The sequence below is a fragment of the Camellia sinensis genome, chromosome 4 (genome assembly GCF_055761805.1).
Source record: "Camellia sinensis isolate YWXY chromosome 4, ASM5576180v1, whole genome shotgun sequence".
In the NCBI taxonomy this organism is placed as follows: domain Eukaryota; kingdom Viridiplantae; phylum Streptophyta; class Magnoliopsida; order Ericales; family Theaceae; genus Camellia; species Camellia sinensis.
In genome coordinates this window covers 36,745,134-36,752,791 of record NC_138964.1, presented here as the reverse complement: position 1 = coordinate 36,752,791, position 7,658 = coordinate 36,745,134, and the positions used below count along the sequence as shown (strand labels likewise).

The window sequence follows — 7,658 nt, the reverse complement described above, 5'->3', positions numbered from 1 at the left end:
CTAGGTAAATGATTAATAAGAAAAATAGATGTGACCAAAGCATCAAACCAGTGGGACAATGAAAGACCTGATTGATGAAGAAGAGCAATGGTGGTGCTAATGAGATGTCTGTGTTTCCTTTCTGCAACTCCATTTTGAGGAGTATGAGGACAAGAAAGCTGATGCAAAACACCATGATTTTTAAGAAACAATTCAAATTGAGTACTTGTAAATTCACCACCACCATCTGTTCGAAAAATTTTAAGCGTAGTATCAAATTGATTTTCAATGAACACCTTTAATTCTTTAAATTTAGAGAAAACTTCACTTTTGTAACTCAAAGGATAGATCTAGGTGAACTTACTAAAATCATCAAGAAAAAGAACATAGTGCTTAATACTAGAAGCAAAAGAAGAGAAAGGTCTCCAAACATCACCGTGGATAAGGGACAATGGTTTATTAACAGTGGCATTAGACAAATGGAAAGGTAATCTATGACTCTTGGCCACAGCACAATGAGTACACATTTGATTTTTATTACAAGTAGAAGAAATAGGCAAACTAAATTCCTTTAGCAAGACTTGCAACTTTTAAGATGAAGGATGACCAGGCCTGGTATGCCATGTAGTAGGAGAGACAGAGCTAATAGCAAGAAAAGTAGGAGAAACAGATCATGCATATGTAGATAATGCCAGACTAGAGGGCAACTGATAGAGACCATGGCTATGAACACCTTTATAGAGAAGTTTCTTGGTGATCTTGTCCTGAATCACAGAAAAATGATTATCAAATATGATAGGGCAATTATTACCAGAAGTTAACTGATGGACAGAAAGTATATTAGAAGTAATGGATGGAACATGAAGAATATTGTCTAGTTTAAAAGGAAAGGAAGGAGTAGAAAGGATACCTTGACCAGTATGTCGAATTGAAATGGACTGACCATTGCTAATGGTGATTTGATCTGGACCATAATAGGGCTGATATTGTTGGCAATTGTTCAAATCAAAAGTCACATGAGATAAGGCAGCAAAATCCACATACCAATTTGCTATTGGTGATGAGGAATTGGAACAACAAAAGCAGTTTTAGATGAAGAAGATGAGGATTGAAACGAAATGTCCAATCTATACCAACAGTTGAGAGCAGTATGATTAGGCTTTCCACAAATTTGACAAATTAAAGATAAAGCTGAATGGTATGAAGCCTAAGAAAATTGTTGTCTAACACTACCACCTCTTCTATTGGAAGAACCACGAAAAAATCAACCACCTCTTCTTGAATAAGAGGCTCTATTTCCTCGAAAACCAGAGGAATGAGATTTGAATGAATTATGATCTTTCATGGCTGCATATGCTACTATAAGATCTAAGAAAGAAGACGTTGGAGACTCAGCTTCCAGATGTAAAGCCTCAGAACATAATAAAGAAGAAAGATCCTCCATGGAGATAGGTTCAACTCGAGCACAAATGGTAGTTTTCAAAGCATTGTACTCAGCAGGAAGTCCATTGAGAGCAATGAGAACTAGATCTTCATTTGGTAGGTGTGGGGATATATTTTCTGAGTACCAACACGTGGCAACGTGACGCCGACGTGTCAGCCGAGGTGCCACGTATCCTGGTCGTGACGCCGAGGTAATCTCGGCAAGGCCGATGTTATCTCCGAAGATATCGGAATCCGAGATAAGAGGAAAAAAGATAAGGGACAAGAGTCCTAGAATAAAAAGGAGACTTAGTCAAGATGAGGATAAATCTCTTGGGGAGTTTATCTTTATCTCTTGAAGAGTCCAAAGTAAATACTGAGTTGGAGTCCATACAAGTCAGGCTTCTGGTGGGACTAGGATTAAGTAAACTATAAAATAGAGGCACCCCCGTGGGTCTAAGGTACGCAATTTTATGCTTTGAGTAGTGAGTTTAGCACTTGATTATCTTTGAGAGATATACTGACTTGATCGTCAGAGTACCCCCGGGTAGAAGAGCCACCGCCGGAGCCTTTTCTTTCTGTTACAGGTTAGCTGAAGCCATCTATTCTGCCGGTGCTCTCTAGCTGATTACTAAACGAGCAGTGTGATCAGAAAATCACTCACATAATTTGGCGTCGTCTGTGGGAACTTAGAAGAATAGATGGCCAGTAACGGACAGAAGGAAAAGATTGGGGATGACACTCCTGCTGGGAGTGGCAGACCAATTGACCTTGACGTTGAAGGAGACAACCACAATGCAGAAACTCATGACCAGGGCCACGGAGAGAAAGACGTCGGCCAAGAGGGCGACACTTCGAAGAAGACAGACCAAAACAAGTACTATAATGAAGATAACCTCCAGGTATGGAGGGATAGGTGCCTAGGGAGGGATGAGGAAGTAAAAGAATTGGCAAACAAGTTGGCAGACCTGCAGTCGGTCGTCAACTTCATGATGCAAAACAATGTCATGCAGCTGCCGTACCCGCTGCACGACATATCGATTCCAGCAACTAATACCCAGAAGGGAGGAAGGAAAACAATCTCCGAAGCCCCTCAGCACACTAGAAGCGGAAGGCACTCTCACCGACCATCCAGGGAAGTCGGACGAGAGGAGCCGAGACGAGAGGGGTCCCGAAGGACGTATCACACGAAGGACCCAGAGCCCAAAGAACATCGGCATGTTCAAGGGCAGGCGCTCTACTTTGACACAACCCATGGAGAAAGATCAAAACGGGCTCACTACGAGGCCGAAAGTAGCGTGCCGAAAAGATTGAAGTCCAAAGATAGCCGAGCTCCAGGGAGGAGTAAAGAAGACTTGAGACGTTACCTCAAGAGGAAACAACAGAATGCTGAAGCCGAGGTAACTTCCCTGGTTAAGCCGAGGACACCATTCTCGGTGGAATTGGAAAAATTTGAAGCACCAAAGAGATTCAGTATGCCGAGGTTCCAAATATATGATGGTAAGTCAGATCCCAACTTTCACGTTGGACTATACCTGAATTCAATGGCATTATATAGTGGGAACGAGCCATTGCTCTGCAAAGTATTCCCCTCATCCTTTGGGGAGATTGCATCAGATTGGTTCCATAAACTATCGAAGGAAAGCGTAAAGACTTGGGAAGGCCTGGCCGAGATGTTTGTGGCCAGGTTTGTGACAAATAAACTACAGCCCCTGAGGGTCGACGCATTGATGGCTTTAAAAATCACCAAGGATGAAGGCCTTAGGGCCTACGCAAAAAGGTACTACGAGGTGTTCAATCGAATACCTGAATGCAACCAAGAGGTGGCGGTCGTGTCTTTCAAGAACGGCCTGAAAGATGACTGCCCACTACGGAAGTCTTTGGCAAAGACATTGCCAAAAAGCATGGAAGAACTCATGGTGAGAATCGAGAAGTACGCTAGAGCCGAGGAGGATACGTCGGGAAACAAAGAGACAAAGCAGGAGAAAGGAAACGGCTCGCCGAAGCGAAGCCGAGGTAACAATGGACCGATCAAACAAGAAACAGAATTGAGGGCTAAACAAGCAGTGACGACTGTATTCCGAGTCCCGATCCACAAAGTCCTGGATCAAATACGAAACCAACCCTATTTCAGAGGACCGATAAGAACACCATGAGAATTTATGGGAAGAAACGTCGGTAGGCGTTGTGCTTACCACAATGAAGAAAGGCACCCAACTCAGGGTTGCAGAGCCCTAAAAGCACACCTAGAAGACTTGGTGAGGCAAGGCCATCTGAGGGACCTTGTCAATGAGGCCAGGACAAGGGAAGAACATGCAAGATTGCCTCAAGTACCAGCAGCTCCGCCTCCCCCACCACAGCAACCACAGGCAGGAGGACCACGGGTGGTTAATGTAATTCACTCAAAAGTGAACGAAAACGACATACGAGGGGAGTCCCAGAAGGTAAAACACCTACAGCACGTGAACCAGGTCGGACATAAAAAACCTCGGCCTAAAGAATGCCAGGGACCAACGATAGCCTTTACTAAAGCCGACCTAGAGACGGTCCAGCATCCACATAATGATGCATTGGTAGTATCCCTCTAGGTTGGGGAGTGCCAAGTGAAATGCATCCTGATTGATCAAGGCAGCTCTTGCGACATCATGTATGTTAGATGTTACAAGGAGCTGGGCCTTCATCCTGATGACTTGGAGCAATCCAATGGCCCGATGGTCGGCTTCAATGGAACGCCGACGTGGCCACTGGACGCAACAAGCTTGGAAGTACAAGCCGACACTAAGAAGGTCAGGACAGAATTCATGGTGATTGACACGCCTTCGCCATACAATATCATCTTGGGAAGGCCATGGTTGCATGCAATGGGGGCAGTTCCCTCAACGTTGTATCAACTACTACGGTTCCCAACAGAGCATGGGATTGAAGAAGTCAGAGGAGATCAACTGCAGGCAAAGAATTACTCCATGGCAGCAATGAAATTCACCTGCAACATTCGCGAGCCAGAAAAGGCAGAGATTGAAGACGAGGACATGAAGGTCCTAGATGATGTCGGCAAAGAGCCAGCCGAGAAAAGTGAAGAAGCAATAAAGAAAATCCTCGTCCAGGAGGATGATGAAGAACGATTCTTTCTTGTCAGCTCGGGATTAACCGAAGAAGAAGAAAGAGAACTGGAAACTTTTCTGCGGGCAAACATAGAGGTGTTCGCTTGGACACCTTATGAAATGCCTGGCATTGACCCCGAGGTCACATGCCACAAATTGAACGTTGACAGGTCGGCCAAACCTGTAATTCAGCGAGCCAGAAGACCGACATTGATATATGTCGAAGCAGTAGAAGAAGAAGTAGACAGACTTCTGGAGGCCAGGGCCATTAGAGGAGTACACTACCCAACATAGCTATCCAATACAGTGGTGGTAAAGAAGAAGAACGGTAAATGGAGGGTCTGCGTAGACTTTACCAGCCTCAACAAAGCCTGTCCCAAAGACAGCTTTCCCCTGCCCAAAATTGACCAGCTAGTAGATGCCACTTCAGGGCATGGAAGAATGAGTTTTCTAGACGCCTACAGGGGGTACCATCAGATCGCCATGTACCCCCCAGACGAAGAAAAAATCGCATTCATCACCCCAAAAGGCCTGTACTGTTACAGAGTAATGCCTTTTGGGTTGAAAAACGCAGGAGCAACTTACCAAAGGTTGGTAACCAAAATGTTCAAACACCTGATTGGCCGAACAGTAGAGGTCTACATCAATGACATGGTCGTGAAGACCAAGGAACCTCAGGGTCATCTTGCCGACCTAAAAGAGGTCTTTGATATACTCAAAACATACCGGCTCCGACTCAACGCATCGAAGTGCGCATTTGGAGTTGGATCAGGTAAGTTTCTGGGGTACCTGGTAACAAGAAAGGGCATTGAGACTAGCCCAGATCAAATCAAGGCCATCCTAGAGTTGAAGAGCCCGACGTCGGCAAAACTGGTGTAGATACTAACTGGAAGGACCGCAGCTCTAAACAGATTCATCAGCAGAAGTTCAGACAAATGTAAACCTTTCTTCAACCTGGTAAAGAAGGCTACGGACTTCCTATGGACTGAGGAATGTGAGGCAGCTTTGGCCGACCTAAAAAAGTATCTGACCACGGCTCCAGTCCTTTCAACACCTGAACCTGGAGAAGAATTGTTTTTGTATTTGGCAGTTTCAGACCACGCAGTAAGTGCAGTGCTAATCCGAGAAGAAAAGGGAGGAGCAAAAGGTTGTTTATTATGTAAGCAAAACCTTGGCCGATGCAGAAACAAGGTACCTACCACTGGAGAGATTAATGCTGGCCTTAGTAATGGCTTCAAAGAAGTTGAACCATTACTTTCAAGCGCACAAGATTATAGTGCTAACAGAGCAACCACTGAAGTCCTTGTTACAACAAGGAGACTTAACTGGAAGAATAGCAAGATGGGCAGTGGCCTTGGGACAGTACGACCTGGAGTTCAGGCCGAGAACAGAAATTAAGGGCCAAGTTTTGGCTGACTTCGTGGCCGAATTCACGCCAGAATCCATCAAACAACGGGCTCCGTTGAGCCAAGATAAACGACGTCCAAGCAAACAACGAGAAGCCCAGCCAAAGGCAAAAGAACAAGGAAAGGAAAAACTCAGACCTTGCAGCATTTATATCGGCGACTCCTTTCGCCTGTTTGTCGATGGGAGCTCAAACCGGCAAGGAGCGGGAGTAGAAGTAGTGTTAATATCTCCTGATGGAGAGATATTGGAACAGTCTATTCGATTAGGGTTCAAGGCCTCAACAATGAGGCAAAATATGAAGCACTGATTGCAGGACTAAAGCTAGCAGTGGCAGCAAAAGCAAATGAGGTAATAATTTTTTGTGATTCACAACTTATAGTAAATCAAACAACAGGAGAGTTTGCAACCCGAGATGAAAGGATGTCAACATACGCAAAGAAAGTCATCAGGCTGGCAGCCTTGTTTCGCAACTGCCGACTTCTGCAAGTTAGCCGAGATGATAATAGTCACGCCGACACGTTGGCTAACTTGGCAAGCTTAATACAAACTGGAAAAACAAGGACAATAATGATTGACTATTTGTCAAGACCGAGCATAGAACAGCCGATCACAGAACAAGAAGCAATGTGTGTGGACTTAGGACCAAGCTGGATGGATGCAATTGTTGCATTCCTAAAAGAGGGAAAGCTGCAAGAAGACCATAGGGAAGCACACAAGGTCAGATTGAAGTCGGCAAGATTCAATCTGACAGCGGACGGACATCTCAACAAAAGGTCCTTCACTGGACCCCTTTTAAGGTACGTACACCCCTTGTAGGTTGAAGATTTTCTATATGAAATTCATGAAGGGATTTGTGGAAGCCACGCTGGGGGCAGATCACTAGCTCACAGGGCCATTACCCAGGGGTATTGGTGGCCCTACATGCAAAAAGACGCAGAAGCCTACGTGAAGAAGTGTGAACAATGCCAAAGGTTCGCACCTTTGATACACCAGCCAACCGCTGACCTGAACCCTGTATCCAGTCCATGGCCATTTGCCCAATGGGGCATGGATCTCATTGGGCAGTTGCCCCAAGCAACTGGGCAAAGGAAGTACTTGCTGGTAGTAACAGATTACTTCACGAAGTGGATGGAAGCAGAACCTCTTGCCAAAATCCGAGATGTGGACGTCAAGAACTTCATCTGGAGAAACATCATCACCAAATTTGGCATTCCAAGAGCAATAGTTGCCGACAACGGAACGCAGAGTGACAGCAAACTCATCAAGAACTTCTGTGCGAAATTCAAGATAAAGAATTACTTCTCAACACCAAGTTTTTCCCAAAGCAATGGGCAAGCAGAAGCATCCAACAAAGTAATTTTGGATGGGATAAAGAAGAGACTGCAGACAGCAAAAGGAAAGTGGGTAGACGAGTTGTCCAATGTACTTTGGGCATATCGGACTACGCCGAGAAGATCAACAGGGGAAACCCCCTTTGCCATGGCCTACGGCACATAAGCCGTCATCCCACTGGAGATCGACATCCCAGGAATCAGAACCCAAGGAGTAGAAAATGGGACTAACGACATACTTCTAGCCCGAGATCTGGATCTCTTAGAAGAAAGAAGGGAGAAAGCTGCAATTCAGCTCGCAGCGTACCAGCATCAGCTTGCTAGAGCTTATAATAAGAAGGTCAATCCAAGGGAATTTCAGGTCGGCGACCTAGTCCTGAGAAAAGTTGTTGGCAACAAGAAGGACCCCAGAGAGGGC

General features: G+C 45.2%; 1 long non-coding RNA gene across 1 annotated transcript; it reads right to left on the bottom strand.

Annotated features, from left to right (window-relative positions):
- Window positions 1–417: 417 nt before the first annotated feature.
- LOC145823298 (uncharacterized) lies at window positions 418–1,032 on the bottom strand. Its single transcript, XR_014365586.1, has 2 exons — window positions 890–1,032; window positions 418–743 (listed from the first exon to the last, which is right to left on the bottom strand). It is a non-coding gene; the product is annotated as an uncharacterized LOC145823298 (long non-coding RNA).
- Window positions 1,033–7,658: the final 6,626 nt, after the last annotated feature.